Here is a 17,675-nt window from a genome sequence, read left to right on the forward strand (position 1 = left end):
GGCATTCGTCCTGTTGTCTGCCTTGTTGCTGTTTGGGAACATTGTGAAGTTGTCTCAATAAGTGGCGCAGAGGCAACAACAACAATCGTCCCTGCCTGTTCTGCCCCTGCAACATGATCAATGACTATATCCCCTGGTAATTCACTCCTCTCATCCCTCCACATGAACGCCCCCTCCTCTAGTATGACTCCCATTGTTGCAGCGTCCACTTTAAGTAGCCGTCCACTTTAAGTAGTAAAGCCTAGTAAATTAATTATATGCAAATGTCAGTAACATTTTGCCAAGATTTGCATTTAAATGTTCCTTCCTTTTTTCTTTGTGTTTTTCTTCTTCCGTCTTTCTCCAGGTGGGTTTTATTGGAAACTCAATTTGCATTGAGGCTCTAATTCACTGACATGGTGAATAAACTGTAACAGTTCTTTTGTTATTATTTCTCAAACATTGCAGAGCTCTAACTCCCACTCCCACTCCCACTCCCACTCCTGCGTGGATTATTTTGGAGAGGAGAGGACAGGAGCGCCATAGTTGTTATGAGTTACGGCGTTACCAGCGAGCTGCGGGCCGGGTGCTAATTGCAGCGAACAAGACGGCTTGATTTAAATCAACGGAATGAGTGAATCGTTAACGGGCAGTCTGTCGGGGGAGGAGGGATTTGGGTGTGCGTGTGTGCGTGGTGCTGGGCTGATGGTGGTTTTTTGAGCCCTGGACTGGTTCAAGGCGATAATGCAGCCAGTATGTTAGCGTCATGTGTGGCTGATGATGACAACAGGCCAGCCAGTCAAAGTGGGTGACCTAAATAGAGAATTTGTGGAAGAATGAATCATTTTAATATCCAAAGTTGCTGGACTTGCCGCTGAGGCTGGGCCTAAACTGTGTTAGGTTAGATTACTCGTTGGTTACTACTGCACTGTCGGAACTAGAAGCACAAGCATTTCGCTACAATCGCATTAACATCTGCTAACCATGTGTATGTGACCAATACAATTTGATTTGATGATTTGATTTGATGCTGGTCATCGACAGTTTATCAAACATCTAACCAGTTTCCGCATCGTTATGTCAGTCATCGACCATCAGTCAGTCACTTACATTGATATCTGCTACCCTCCCTAGCGTAGCCTACAGGAAAAGACATAGACAGAACTTCAAACAATTAACCATGAAAAAGGAATTCATAAGAATGCTGTCATTACAGATTGTTTGCTCACTGTGAAATTAATATCCAACTAGTTGGTGACAACTATGTAGAGTTTGGAGTTTGTGACAGCAACTATCTGAGCTTATTACAGTACTGTATGCACTATGACCTGGCATTTCCTATGATCTTCTGTGTAGAAGAACCCCTTACCTTCTTACGACTCTTGGCTTGTGAGCATCACAGGTTACATGTGCATGTTTGCGAGTCTTAGCTTCTCATATATATCCCATAATAGTTACTAGCTCAAACCGTTCGGACTTTACAGACATTTTTATGAGAAAAACCGCACTTGTCTCACAAACAGTGCTCTAGCACAGACAAACGGTTGGTATCAGAGGATGCAGAGGAAATGAACAAGTCCACAATGTTTAAAAGGGGTCAGAAGTCCAAAACCCGCCAGCATCATGGTGGGACTGTACCCTTCCAGAGTTTCCCTCAGCTCTCCTGCTCCTCTGGTGACCAGCTCTCTGTCTGATGGCTGTCACATTGACCGCATCATATCCACACTAGTTTGTAATTGAGTTTGTAATTGAATTGTAGCTCTAATCAGTGTGCAGCAGCTAGTTTAGTGTGCAGTGGTTGACAGTAATGTTCTCTAATGGCTCAGTGGCTCTCTGTAAAGTTCCAGGCCACTGCTTTCCCTGGCTGTGTTGTGCTGTAGTGTGTAGACTTCTCACCATGTGGTCGGATGTGAGCCACATGGAGCTGCACAACTTAAAACATATTAGCCGTTATCTCCAACCCTGTGCTCGAAATGAATTGTTAACACTCCCAAAAAATGTCCTCACCCAATCCACCAGCCTTTTGAAATGTGGTTTTATTCCAGGTTTTGAAGTGATAGTAGCGCCCTTCTTGAAGTACACATTCATCATATAATAATTTCTAGACTATAGACCTTACTGCTGCTGTTTCCTTGGGTTCCAAATACGGCTCTACCTCCTTCCCTTCTCTCTCTGTATCTCTCTATATATCTCTCTCTGTATCTCAGTATATCTCTCTCTGTATCTCTCTCTCTGTATCTCTCTCTCTCTCTCTCTGTATCTCTCCCTCTGTATCTCTCTCTCTGTATCTCTGTATATCTCTCTCTGTATCTCTCTCTCTATATATATCTCTCTCTGTATCTCTCTCTCTCTCTGTATCTCTCTCTCTGTATCTCTCTCTCTGTATCTCTCTCTCTCCATATCTCTCTTTCTCTGTATCTCTCTCTCTTTCTCTGTATCTCTCTCTCTGTATCTCTCTCTGTATATCTCTCTCCATATCTCTCTTTCTCTGTATAACTCTCTCTCCATATCTCTCTCTCTCTCTCTCTCTCTCTCTCTCTCTCTCTCTCACTCTCAATTCAATTCAGTTTGTTTTATTGGCATGATGTAACAATGTACATATTGCCAAAGCTTACTTTGGAGATGAAAAATATTAACATAATTAAAATAATAATAATCAATATTGTCAACAGTAACAACAATAATCAAGAGTCAAAATAACCATACATTGAACAATAACAATAAGCATAGAGGAAACCTTGAATACGGGTTTCAAATTTGGGGAAATTACACTCTCTAATTGTTTGATATTTTTTACATTTTGTCAGGAAATGCAGCTCTGTCTTAAGTTCTGCTGTGGTTGCACAGCCTTTCTCTCTCTCTCTTTTCTCTCGCTCTCTCTCTCACTCACTCTGTCTCTATTTCTAGATCTCTCTGTATCTCTCTCTGTCTGTATCTCTCTCTTTCTCTGTCTCTCTCTTTCTTTCTGCAGAGCTGAATGCCGAGCAGGCAAAATAGTGCGTTGATACAGTACGGCTCGCAAAAAAGGTCTGAGTTGACTTATTCGTATTGACAGGAGCCCTTCGGATCCCTTTGGTTTACATATGCAGGCCATCATATCATGTCATAACGCCAGGGAAGGCTGATGCAGCGATTCAACACACCTCTCTGAGCTCTCTCTCTCTCTCTCTCTCGCTCTCTCTATTTTCAGGAGTGTTTGTTTCACAGGGGTACTCCAGAGCGATGCACCCAAACGGTGATTCTGTCTGGAGTGGGACTGAAGAGGGTTGAGGGGGACTGAGTCACTGGCTTAAGCTCCCCCTCTATGATGATACGCTGGTGAATAGCATCACATAACAGGCAGGACAGGCCAGGGTCACTGATGGAACTCCTACATATCCTTTAACCCTGCTATGCTGTCTGGGAATTAATGCACGTCTGCATAACCATTACTTGTAGTCACTTTTATAGCTAAAGACTTGAAATTGACGGGCAGATTTTGTCTGTCTGCTTAGTGCTTCCTGGAATGAAATACATGTAATTACTCCTGTCAGTTGGGGCTATTTTTTATCTTTCCAGAAGGAAATCGCTGACACTCTAATGGAGAGGGTTTTAACAACCCCACTGGGGTGATGATGACTTGAGATTACACTGACCTCTGGGGGAGTCACCACCGTTCTACTGCCAGGATGGGCTTTCTGTCTTTACATAGGTCTATAGCTCTATGCTGCTGGCAAAGACTCCATGACAAGACCCTTCTGACTGTCAAGTGGCTCTTAAAGTAACCCCCCACTTCTATTACCTGAGCGACCTACCCCCCTCTGCGACTTCCGGTTCCCGAAACGAAGGAGCGCACACCTCAGTGGAGCGAGACCTGGCCCGTATCCCATCAGCCCCCTCTCTACCCTCTCAGCCAGCAATTAACTGCCAGGATGCTCGGAGGAGAGAGAGAGAGATGCAGAGAGAGAGAGAGAGAGAGAGAGAGAGAGAGAGAGAGAGAGGTGGGAGGGAGGGAGGGAGGGAGGAAGAGAGAGAGAGAGCAGCCGCCACTCTCAGGAGAACGTTCCCAATCACAGGGGGCGGGGGAATCTGTTACGAGACGTAAGCCAATAGGATTGCGAACGGCAATGTTTATTTTTGATGGAAAAAATAACAATCTTTATTTTTTGGGAGGTATTTGCATATAAATAAGAGGAAGGAGAGGGAGACAGAGAGCGAGACAGGCAGGGAATGAAGATGGAGTGTCATGAGTGTAAAGTGCAAGGGGGACATAGTGGGATAGCTAGATGCCTTATTTATTTGGCGGGACGGGATGTAAATGTCACTATGACTACCAAACGAACCCGGCAGCTGGTGTCATCTGGGTAAATAAACAAATCAAGGTTCTATTTAAAATGTTAATAACAGTGCCTTTAAAGGGTCCATCTCTTAATAGAATAGTATATTAGTGTCTTGGTAGGCATATAAGAGCCCAAATGTCCATGGCTAATTGAGGGAGAGTTCAAGTGTATTTGAAAAATATATGGTTTGAAATAAATAAAAAAATTGTTGTGTCCCAATACAGGTCTGCTTGATTTAGCTTACCTGCTGTGCCAGAACGCGGGGGCGGACTGGCCCTCTGGCATCTTGGGAAAATGCCAGATGGGCTGGTCCATTTTTTGCCTGGTGGTCCTGTTAAACTAGATTTTTTTTGGCTCCGAATGATCACTATCTGGCTAATAATGGTGGCCTAAAATAAAAATGGGCTTGTGTGGGGGCCTGCAGGAAACCTGCCCCTATTATCTGAAAGACAGAGGGTATCCTACGCCTCTAGTTGGCAAGCCATTTTTTCTTTAAGCCTTTTCTGGCAAGTCAGCCTTATTTCCAGTACTGTCACAGCTGCCACAGCAGCATAATCAGGTGATAACCCTGTGCCAATCCCCGGACTGAAAAATGCCACTGAGGCACCACGTGGCCTCTGATTGGCTGAGAATGAAACCGGTTTACACGTCCCCCGCAGGGCCCATGGGTATTCCTAGTGGCCCCTGAAAGCGCCTGATGTGTGTAGTGCAGATGGCCACGGATGATTGGTTTGGTTCATGACTCTGGAACATGTTCATGATGGCACCCTATTCCCTATCTAGTGCACTCCATTTAGCACTACTGCCATTTGGGACGCATTCATTGCTTTTGGAGGAGCTTCGATCAGCCAGGTCATCTCCTGCAGGCCTGGTAGAAAGGTTACCTTCTCCACACATCACACTCCTTTCCCTCTTCATTGAGAGGCACTCTGCTGCAGCAGCGTTTTCACAAGGTGGATTAGTGGTCAGGATTAGTGAGGACCTCTCCTCCACCTAGCAAATTGACTGGGAAGTAGAGTCCCTCTTCCTGGGCCATGGCCAACCATGATCACATCACTCCATGGGAAAATGATTACCGATGTGTGTGTGTGTGTGTGTGTGTGTGTGTGTGTGTGTGTGTGTGTGTGTGTTTGTGTGTGTGTGTGTGTGTGTGTGTGTGTGTGTGTGTGTGTGTGTGTGTGTGTGTGTGTGTGTGTGTGTGTGTGTGTGTGTGTGTGTGTGTGTGTGCGCGCGTGTGCGTCTGTATAAAGTAGAGCAACACTGAGAGAACACATGATGTAAATGTAAGTATGCAGTAAGTGACTTATTCTAGTTAGAAAGGGAGGAATATGTTATGTTATTGCCTGTGTCATTATTGTTTAGCATCTCACTCTCTAAATGTCACGCTTTTATCATTGGGGAATGGCTGCATATGAATGAACAACCTCAGAGACTGGCTGTTGCTTCTGTTCCAATAGTGTAGTGTGTGTCTGTCTGGGCCTCCCTTCCCGTCTAGCTTTGGGTTGAACGGAGGTTTCCTGTGAACAGCTGTAAAATGTATCCACTACTATAGTGATACATTGTTGTGCTGTGCCCAGTGTATCGGTCTAAACATGGTGACCTTACAAGCTTCCACTGTAGACATAGAATTACATCGACTTGAATGGGGATGCCCACTCTAGTCATCCTATTTCTATGGCTTCCACACACTGCAGCGTTAGAGGACATCCTTAAGTGAAGGTCCGACCCATGTTACAGACGATGACTGTACCTCCCACAGACCTGTTAGCTTGTTTTAACGTGTCTACGTGTCTACATTTCTACGTGTCTACGTGTTTACGTGTCTACGTGTTTACGTGTCTACGTGTCTACATTTCTACGTGTCTACGTGTTTACGTGTCTACGTGTTTACGTGTCTACGTGTCTACATTTCTACGTGTCTACGTGTTTACGTGTCTACGTGTTTACGTGTCTACGTGTTTACGTGTCTACGTGTTTACGTGTCTACGTGTCTACATTTCTACGTGTCTACGTGTTTACATGTCTACGTGTTTACGTGTCTACGTGTTTACGTGTCTACGTGTCTACATTTCTACGTGTCTACGTGTTTACTTGTCTACGTGTCTACATTTCTACGTGTCTACGTGTTTACGTGTCTACGTGTCTACATTTCTACGTGTCTACGTGTTTACGTGTCTACGTGTTTACGTGTCTACGTGTTTACGTGTCTACGTGTCTACATTTCTACGTGTCTACGTGTCTACATTTCTACGTGTCTACGTGTCTACGTGTCTACGTTTCTTCATTTCTACGTGTCTACATGTCTACGTGTCTACATGTCTTTTATTTGTCTACGTGTCTACGTGTCTACGTGTCTACATGTCTACGTGTCTACGTGTTTACGTGTCTACATGTGTTTTATTTGTCTACGTGTCTACGTGTTTACGTGTCTACGTGTCTACATGTCTACGTGTCTACATGTCTTTTATTTGTCTACGTGTCTACGTGTCTACGTGTCTACGTGTCTACATGTCTTTTATTTGTCTACGTGTCTACGTGTCTACGTGTCTACATGTCTACGTGTCTACGTGTCTACATGTCTACATGTCTTTTATTTGTCTAGGGGTCTACATGTCTTTTATTTGTCTACGTGTCTACATGTCTTTTATTTGTCTACGTGTCTACATGTCTTTTATTTGTCTACGTGTCTACGTGTCTACGTGTTTACGTGTCTACGTGTCTACATGTCTACGTGTCTACGTGTCTACATGTCTACATGTCTACATGTCTTTTATTTGTCTACGTGTCTACGTGTCTACGTGTTTACGTGTCTACGTGTCTACATGTCTACGTGTCTACGTGTTTACGTGTTTACGTGTTTACGTGTCTACATGTCTACATGTCTTTTATTTGTCTACGTGTCTACATGTCTTTTATTTGTCTACTTGTCTACATGTCTACATGTCTTTTATTTGTCTACGTGTCTACATGTCTACGTGTCTACGTGTCTACGTGTCTACATGTCTTTTATTTGTCTACATGTCTACATGTCTTTTATTTGTCTACGTGTCTACATGTCTTTTATTTGTCTACGTGTCTACGTGTCTACATGTCTTTTATTTGTCTACGTGTCTACATGTCTTTTATTTGTCTACGTGTCTACATGTCTTTTATTTGTCTACGTGTCTACGTGTCTACATGTCTTTTATTTGTCTACGTGTCTACATGTCTTTTATTTGTCTACGTGTCTACATGTCTACGTGTCTACGTGTCTACGTGTCTACATGTCTTTTATTTGTCTACGTGTCTACATGTCTTTTATTTGTCTACGTGTCTAAATGTCTTTTATTTGTCTACGTGTCTACGTGTCTACGTGTTTACGTGTCTACGTGTCTACGTGTCTACGTGTCTACGTGTTTACGTGTCTACGTGTCTACATTTCTACGTGTCTACGTGTTTACATGTCTACGTGTTTACGTGTCTACGTGTTTACGTGTCTACGTGTCTACATTTCTACGTGTCTACGTGTTTACTTGTCTACGTGTCTACATTTCTACGTGTCTACGTGTTTACGTGTCTACGTGTCTACATTTCTACGTGTCTACGTGTTTACGTGTCTACGTGTTTACGTGTCTACGTGTTTACGTGTCTACGTGTCTACATTTCTACGTGTCTACGTGTCTACATTTCTACGTGTCTACGTGTCTACGTGTCTACGTTTCTTCATTTCTACGTGTCTACATGTCTACGTGTCTACATGTCTTTTATTTGTCTACGTGTCTACGTGTCTACGTGTCTACATGTCTACGTGTCTACGTGTTTACGTGTCTACATGTGTTTTATTTGTCTACGTGTCTACGTGTTTACGTGTCTACGTGTCTACATGTCTACGTGTCTACATGTCTTTTATTTGTCTACGTGTCTACGTGTCTACGTGTCTACGTGTCTACATGTCTACATGTCTTTTATTTGTCTACGTGTCTACGTGTCTACGTGTCTACATGTCTACGTGTCTACGTGTCTACATGTCTACATGTCTTTTATTTGTCTAGGGGTCTACATGTCTTTTATTTGTCTACGTGTCTACATGTCTTTTATTTGTCTACGTGTCTACATGTCTTTTATTTGTCTACGTGTCTACGTGTCTACGTGTTTACGTGTCTACGTGTCTACATGTCTACGTGTCTACGTGTCTACATGTCTACATGTCTACATGTCTTTTATTTGTCTACGTGTCTACGTGTCTACGTGTTTACGTGTCTACGTGTCTACATGTCTACGTGTCTACGTGTTTACGTGTTTACGTGTTTACGTGTCTACATGTCTACATGTCTTTTATTTGTCTACGTGTCTACATGTCTTTTATTTGTCTACTTGTCTACATGTCTACATGTCTTTTATTTGTCTACGTGTCTACATGTCTACGTGTCTACGTGTCTACGTGTCTACATGTCTTTTATTTGTCTACATGTCTACATGTCTTTTATTTGTCTACGTGTCTACATGTCTTTTATTTGTCTACGTGTCTACGTGTCTACATGTCTTTTATTTGTCTACGTGTCTACATGTCTTTTATTTGTCTACGTGTCTACATGTCTTTTATTTGTCTACGTGTCTACGTGTCTACATGTCTTTTATTTGTCTACGTGTCTACATGTCTTTTATTTGTCTACGTGTCTACATGTCTACGTGTCTACGTGTCTACGTGTCTACATGTCTTTTATTTGTCTACGTGTCTACATGTCTTTTATTTGTCTACGTGTCTAAATGTCTTTTATTTGTCTACGTGTCTACGTGTCTACGTGTTTACGTGTCTACATGTCTACGTGTCTACGTGTCTACATGTCTACATGTCTACATGTCTTTTATTTGTCTACGTGTCTACGTGTCTACGTGTTTACGTGTCTACGTGTCTACATGTCTACGTGTCTACGTGTCTACGTGTTTACGTGTTTACGTGTCTACATGTCTACGTGTCTACATGTCTACATGTCTACATGTCTTTTATTTGTCTACGTGTCTACGTGTCTACGTGTCTACGTGTCTACGTGTTTACGTGTCTACATGTCTACGTGTCTACATGTCTACATGTCTACATGTCTTTTATTTGTCTACGTGTTTACGTGTCTACGTGTCTACGTGTTTACGTGTCTACGTGTCTACATGTCTACGTGTCTACATGTCTTTTATTTGTCTACGTGTCTACGTGTCTACGTGTCTACGTGTCTACGTGTTTACGTGTCTACGTGTCTACATGTCTACGTGTCTACGTGTCTACGTGTCTACATGGCTTGTATTTGTCTACGTGTCTACATGTCTTATTTGTCTACGTGTCTACGTGTCTACGTGTTTACGTGTCTACGTGTCTACATGTCTACGTGTCTACATGTCTTTTATTTGTCTACGTGTCTACATTTCTACGTGTCTACGTGTCTACGTGTTTACGTGTCTACGTGTCTATGTGTCTACATGTCTACGTGTCTACATGTCTTTTATTTGTCTACGTGTCTACGTGTCTACATTTCTACGTGTCTACGTGTTTACGTGTCTACGTGTCTACATGTTTACGTGTCTACGTGTCTACGTGTCTACGTGTCTACATGTCTACGTGTCTACATGTCTTTTATTTGTCTACGTGTCTACGTGTCTACATTTCTACGTGTCTACGTGTCTACGTGTTTACGTGTCTACGTGTCTACATGTCTACGTGTCTACGTGTCTACATGTCTTTTATTTGTCTACGTGTCTACGTGTCTACGTGTCTACGTGTCTACGTGTCTACGTGTCTACATGTCTACATTTCTACGTGTCTACGTGTCTACATGTCTTTTATTTGTCTACGTGTCTACGTTTCTACGTGTCTACATTTCTACGTGTCTACGTGTCTACGTGTTTACGTGTCTACGTGTCTATGTGTCTACATGTATGTTAATTGTCTACGTGTCTACGTGTCTACATTTCGACGTGTCTACGTGTCTACGTGTTTACGTGTCTACGTGTTTACGTGTCTACGTGTCTACGTGTTTACGTGTCTACGTGTCTACGTGTCTACATGGCTTTTATTTGTCTACGTGTCTACATGTCTTATTTGTCTACGTGTCTACGTGTCTACGTGTTTACGTGTCTACGTGTCTACATGTCTACGTGTCTACATGTCTTTTATTTGTCTACGTGTCTACATTTCTACGTGTCTACGTGTCTACGTGTCTATGTGTCTACATGTCTACGTGTCTACATGTCTTTTATTTGTCTACGTGTCTACGTGTCTACATTTCTACGTGTCTACGTGTTTACGTGTCTACGTGTCTACATGTTTACGTGTCTACGTGTCTACGTGTCTACGTGTCTACATGTCTACGTGTCTACATGTCTTTTATTTGTCTACGTGTCTACGTGTCTACATTTCTACGTGTCTACGTGTCTACGTGTCTACATGTCTACGTGTCTACGTGTCTACATGTCTTTTATTTGTCTACGTGTCTACGTGTCTACGTGTCTACGTGTCTACATGTCTACATTTCTACGTGTCTACGTGTCTACATGTCTTTTATTTGTCTACGTGTCTACGTGTCTACGTGTCTACATTTCTACGTGTCTACGTGTCTACGTGTTTACGTGTCTACGTGTCTATGTGTCTACATGTCTACGTGTCTACATGTATGTTATTTGTCTACGTGTCTACGTGTCTACATTTCGACGTGTCTACGTGTCTACGTGTTTACGTGTCTACGTGTTTACGTGTCTACGTGTCTACGTGTTTACGTGTCTACGTGTTTACGTGTCTACATGTCTACGTGTCTACATGTCTACGTGTCTACATGTCTTTTATTTGTCTACGTGTCTACGTGTCTACGTGTCTACGTGTTTACGTGTCTACGTGTCTATGTGTCTACATGTCTACGTGTCTACATGTCTTTTATTTGTCTACGTGTCTACGTGTCTACATTTCTACGTGTCTACGTGTTTACGTGTCTACGTGTTTACATGTTTACGTGTCTACGTGTTTACGTGTCTACGTGTTTACGTGTCTACGTGTTTACGTGTCTACATGTCTACGTGTCTACATGTCTACGTGTCTACATGTCTTTTATTTGTCTACGTGTCTACGTGTCTACGTGTCTACGTGTTTACGTGTCTACGTGTCTATGTGTCTACATGTCTACGTGTCTACATGTCTTTTATTTGTCTACGTGTCTACGTGTCTACATTTCTACGTGTCTACGTGTTTACGTGTCTACGTGTCTACGTGTTTACGTGTCTACGTGTTTACGTGTCTATGTGTCTTTTATTTGTCTACGTGTCTACGTGTCTACGTCTCTACGTGTTTACGTGTCTACGTGTCTACGTGTCTACATTTCTACGTGTCTACGTGTCTACATGTCTTTTATTTGTCTACGTGTCTATGAGCCAATTGGACGCATTGGATGATATGGTGGCTGTGGTCATGTATGACAGGTCTGGGAGTGTCGGTGCTGGGATGGAACAAAACCCTTCACACCTAGTAGCCCCTCAGGACCAGTTAGAGATACAGTTCTCCATCTACACTTTTAGACATTGAGAATCATTTAGTCAGCCAGTCAGCCAATCAGCCAGCCAGTCAGCCATTCAGCCATCCAGTCATCAGTCAGTCAGCCAGTCAGCCAATCAGCCAGCCAGTCAGTCATTCATTCAGCCAGCCAGCCAGCCAGCCAGCCAGCCAGCCAGCCAGTCAGTCAGTCAGCCAATCAGCCAGCCAGTCAGCCATCCAGTCATCAGTCAGTCATTCAGCCAGCCAGCCAGTCAGTCAGTCAGTCAGCCAGTCAGCCATTCAGTCATCAGTCAGTCATTCATTCAGCCAGCCAGCCAGCCAGCCAGCCAGTCAGTCAGTCAGTCAGCCATTCAGCCAGCCAGCCAGCCAGTCAGTCAGTCAGTCAGCCATTCAGCCAGCCAGCCAGCCATCCAGTCAGTCAGTGTAGTTATCGTTTAGTAGTTAACGGGCCTGCTCCCTCACCGTTCGTGTTCCAGGCTCTGTAGAAGCTGTTGTAAGCAGGGACATGTTAATTGAGTTCAATCAAGCTGAGCACTGTGTTTTTTCTGCCAACAGATTACCCATAATTTCTCTTCACTGACTGAAATGAACAATAACCCTTCTCTCCTCCCATCATGTCTGAAACGGCTGATTCGAGGTAGTCGTGTGAGAGAGAGAGAGAGAGAGAGAGAGAGAGAGAGAGAGAGAGAGAGAGAGAGAGACACACACAGACACAGACACAGACAGACAGAGCATTCTCTTCACTCAGCTACTACTGTCTATGTTGAATATTTCCATGAAAATAGTTTGATTGAATGGATACACTTTGAAGAGGGAAAATATATTTCCAATCTCTCCTCCTCTCTGCTTTTATACTCAATTAAACTGTTGGCATTTTCAACATGGCGGTACTCAACTGAAAAATCTATTGGATGTTTTTACTATTACTCATTTTGTATTTTTTTGAACCGATTGAGAACTTTACTACCTTCTGTCCAAATTAATACAGACTTGGAAATGTGAACTTTTCAGACGAAGCCAAACCGGATCATTTGGAGTTGATAACTTTCCTCTAAAATAGAAAGCTGTTTTTCTTTGACCTTTGCCACATAATGCTTTATACAGTTCATGTAAATGTGCTGTGTTATTTTGATAAATCAAGAGGTTGACAACCAACGCGCTTCTCCTTTTTCACCCAAACACCTTTCAGACGAGGAAACAGCAGTAGGACTAGAGACAGCTCCCATTCTGCACCTGAGAATCCATTCACACTGCAGGAGCCTAGTTGACAGAGGACATCATTCTTGGGGACGTTTATCTACGTGAAGGGACAGACGAGAGAAGACACGCTGAGCTGTAAAAACGAGTGAATGTAGAGCCATAATGGTCTGTGTTTAATCTGGCCTGATAGGGGAGAAAGAGAGGCAGTGATGGAGAAAAGGCATTAGATGTCCAGTGTTCCAGTGTTCTAGTGGACACATAGCCAGGACACATAGCCATTAGTGTACACATAGCCAGGACACATAGCCATTAGTGTACACATAGCCAGGACACATAGCCAGGACACATAGCCAGGACACATAGCCAGGACACATAGCCAGGACACATAGCCAGGACACATAGCCAGGACACATAGCCAGGACACATAGCCATTAGTGTACACATAGCCATTAGTGGACACATAGCCAGGACACATAGCCATTAGTGTACACATAGCCAGGACACATACCCAGGACACATAGCCAGGACACATAGCCAGGACACATAGCCAGGACACATAGCCATTAGTGTACACATAGCCAGGACACATAGCCAGGACACATAGCCATTAGTGGACACATAGCCATTAGTGGACACATAGCCAGGACACATAGCCAGGACACATAGCCATTAGTGTACACATAGCCAGGACACATAGCCAGGACACATAGCCAGGACACATAGCCATTAGTGTACACATAGCCAGGACACATAGCCAGGACACATAGCCAGGACACATAGCCAGGACACATAGCCATTAGTGTACACATAGCCAGGACACATAGCCATTAGTGTACACATAGCCATTAGTGGACACATAGCCATTAGTGGACACATAGCCAGGACACATAGCCAGGACACATAGCCATTAGTGTACACATAGCCAGGACACATAGCCAGGACACATAGCCAGGACACATAGCCAGGACACATAGCCAGGACACATAGCCAGGACACATAGCCATTAGTGTACACATAGCCAGGACACATAGCCAGGACACATAGCCAGGACACATAGCCAGGACACATAGCCATTAGTGTACACATAGCCAGGACACATAGCCATTAGTGTACACATAGCCATTAGTGGACACATAGCCATTAGTGGACACATAGCCAGGACACATAGCCAGGACACATAGCCATTAGTGTACACATAGCCAGGACACATAGCCATTAGTGTACACATAGCCATTAGTGTACACATAGCCATTAGTGTACACATAGCCATTAGTGTACACATAGCCATTAGTGTACACATAGCCAGGAATCAAAACGGAGTATAGCTCAGTCCTATATGACCATTCATAAATTCTCACTTTCCGTAATGACTGTTTATTCATCATTTAAAACTCTAATTGGAAGAAAAGATCCAAATGCAATATGAGTTGTGTGTGACTGACTGTGTGAGTGCATTAAAGACTGGTAGAGATTGTTCTCTAAAGGAGACTTCTCGCAATTAGCTTTTAATTATGCGAAACCGTCTTTGTGATTTCTTGTTTTAGTTACAGATTGCCACAGTGCTCAAACGACGCTTAATTAGTCAGTCGTTGATTAGCAAGGTTAGTTCGTGGGTTCCCATGGCAACAGGGGGAGGAAAGTAGCACTTTTCTAAGTCATGCTGCGAAAGGTCCCCCAATACCCAGACCGAAGACAGCTGTCTTCCTGTTAATGTCTGCTACTGATACATCACTATCATCTAGCTACCTGCTCTTCAGCCTGAAGTGGCTTGGGGTTGGGTCTCTACTTGAAGAGCATCTCCACAGACTAACACATAGATATGTAGATTTCAGTGGAACTCCACTGTGAAGTCTATGGTCGTTTCAAAAGCCGTATTGATGCTTATCCAGTGTCTGCTTTATTGAAATGTGAGTTATTTTTAATCTCTCTCTCTCTCTCACTTTCACTCTCACCTTCTCTCACTCTCTCTCTCTCTGGCATGGATGAATTATAGGACAACCCCCACTCCCCCCGTTAATTAGCTGCGGAGTTGTTTCTTGTAAATAAAACATGAATGAAGACACAATTAGCCAAGCCTGTTGAGTGCTCAGCAGCTGTGCTAGCCAGCTGTTTTAATGGGGGGAAGATAAAGACAGTTGAAACGAGAGCGAGTGAGTGATGGAGGAATGGATTGCACAAGATGGAGGGATAACTGAGCTGAGATCAGTGGCGTTTAAGATGAGAGAGGAATGGATTGCACAAGATGGAGGGATAACTGAGATGAGATCAAAGGTGTTTAAGATGAGGGAGGATTATCATTTTTTTTTATGAGCATGGCCTTATTTCTATTACAGCATACTGGACGACTGTCATTCATATTCCATTCTCCCAGCTCAATGTAATGGTTTAGGCTACATTTAAATGTTTAGTTATTATTTTATACAGAGTGACTTACAGGAGCAATTTGGGTTAAGTGCCTTGCTCAAGGGCACATCGACAGATGTTTCACCTAGTCGGCTCGGGATTGGATCCAGCGACCTTTCATTTACTGGCCCAACACTCTTAACCACTAGGCTACTACGTGATACTCTAATGTTCCCTGTACCCATCATGAGGTTGCTACAACCTAGCCTATGAATGAAAGTTTACAACGTACAGTAGGTGCACAGGTTGAGATAATTTTTAGTAATCAAGGTGACAGACAGTGACACATTCAATACCGAGTTGCACACTCTTGCCTGCATCTAGCTGATATAGGGTGTAATAATTAGTCCAGTTGCAAACAAGAGTTGATATTGGACAAATGCAGGTATGTTTATCCCTGTTTCGCTCCGTTTGCTTCCGTTTAGAAACATTTTACAACAGACGAGACGCAAGAGTACACCTCTGATCACACGCGAACACAGTTCACTTTCATAGCAGACACACAAACAGTTCGTTGCGTCTGTAATTTATTCTTGCAACTATCTACGCACTCTCCTCCTCTCCCCTTTTCCCTTCGCTTGTGGACTTCAGTGCACACCACATCGGCTGTCTGTGACCAGGCGAAACAACTTTTCCAAGCCAAACCTTCATATCATAACCTCTAACCGCTACACACAGCCTATATCATTGTCTCGTCATAGTCAACATAAACTCAGCAAAAAAAGAAACGTCCCTTTTTCAAGAACCTGTCTTTCAAAGATAATTTGTAGAAATCCAAAATAACTTCACAGGTCTTCATTGTTTCCCATGCTTGTTCAATGAACCATAAATAATTAATGAACATGCACATGTGGAACGATCGTTAAGACACTAACAGCTTACAGACATTAGGCAATTAAGGTCACAGTTATGAAAACCTAGGACACTAAAGAAGCCTTTCTACTGACTCTGAAAAACACCAAAAGAAAGATGCCCAGGGTCCCTGCTCATCTGCGTGAATGTGCCTTAGGCATGCTGCAAGGAGGCATGAGGACTGCAGATGTGGCCAGGGCGATAAATTGCAATATCTGTACTGTGAGACACCTAAGACGGTGCTACAGGACAGACAGCTGATTGTCCTCGCAGTGGCAAACCATGTGTAACAACACCTGCACAGGATCGGTACATCTGAACATCACACCTGTGGGACAGGTACAGGATGGCAACAACAAGCTAAGTAATTGAAAGTGAAACAAATATTTACTATTCGCTCTCTCTCTCTCTCTCTCGCTTGTTCTTAATTTTGGAAGGAATTAATTTATTAAAAACTGTTAAACTATTGTCTTTTTCTTTCTTTGAGTGAACTACTCACCACACTTTAATGCGCTGCAGTGCTAGCTAGTTGTAGCTTATGCTTTCTGTACTAGATTCATTCTCTGATCATTTGATTGGGTGTTTATGCTGCGAGAGTTCTGAAAGGTTGCAGGACGTCCTGTGGAAGTTGTCATAATTACTGTGTAAGTCTATGGAAAGGGGTGAGAACCATGAGCCTCCTAGGTTTTGTGTTGAAGTCAATGTACCCAGAGGAGGACAGAAGCTAGCTGTCCTCCAGCTACACCATGGTGCTACATCTCAGAGTGTTGCTGAGGATACTGTAGACCTTCATTGCAAAACAGTGTGTTTTAATCAATGCTTTGGTGACATGTGAATATATTTAGTATAGTTTTATCTAAAAAGGATCACTTTTTAAATGTTTCACTATGTAAAAAAAAAAAAAGAATTCACCAAGGAGGGATGGTCCTCCCCTTCCCCCTCTGAGGAGCCTCCACTGGCTGAGATGCTAGCAGATAGTTTTTTGCCTCTGGATTAAATGTTACTTTACACTTCAAAAAGAAAATGGATCATCCTATAATCTGGCGAGAAGGCTGTAGAGATCTCATGGAGAATCATATCCATTTTAATAGCAATAGCCAAGGCCTCCACAGCCCGGAAGCCTGCATGAAAACTCTGATCTCTACAGCCTTTTCACTGTGTATGCATGTGTGTGTGTGTATTTTGGTGTGTGTATGGCTGGGGGCCCTTGGAACTGTTGTTCCGTCCCTTCAGTGCTCCTTGAGGTAGGCAACTGGGTGAGTGACAGACAGACACCCCACCGATCCAAAATAAATATGCAAACCAACCGAATCAATTCAGGTATTTTCCAAATGATGAGGTACCTAATGGGGATATGATATGATATGATTGGCTGGTGGTCGGTGACTACTATATGAGATATCATAATGGTGATA

The 17,675-nt window shown here is 43.2% G+C and overlaps 1 protein-coding gene across 2 annotated transcripts in view; it reads left to right on the top strand.

Moving 5' to 3' along the window:
• LOC110495483 (interleukin-1 receptor accessory protein-like 1) overlaps positions 1 to 17,675 on the top strand; it is a 385,189-nt gene that overhangs the window by 138,635 nt on the left and 228,879 nt on the right. The gene's annotated exons all lie outside the window — the stretch shown is intronic.

This window comes from Oncorhynchus mykiss, chromosome 18, assembly GCF_057628025.1.
Source record: "Oncorhynchus mykiss isolate SJ-2025 chromosome 18, ASM5762802v1, whole genome shotgun sequence".
Classification (NCBI taxonomy): Eukaryota; Metazoa; Chordata; class Actinopteri; order Salmoniformes; family Salmonidae; genus Oncorhynchus; species Oncorhynchus mykiss.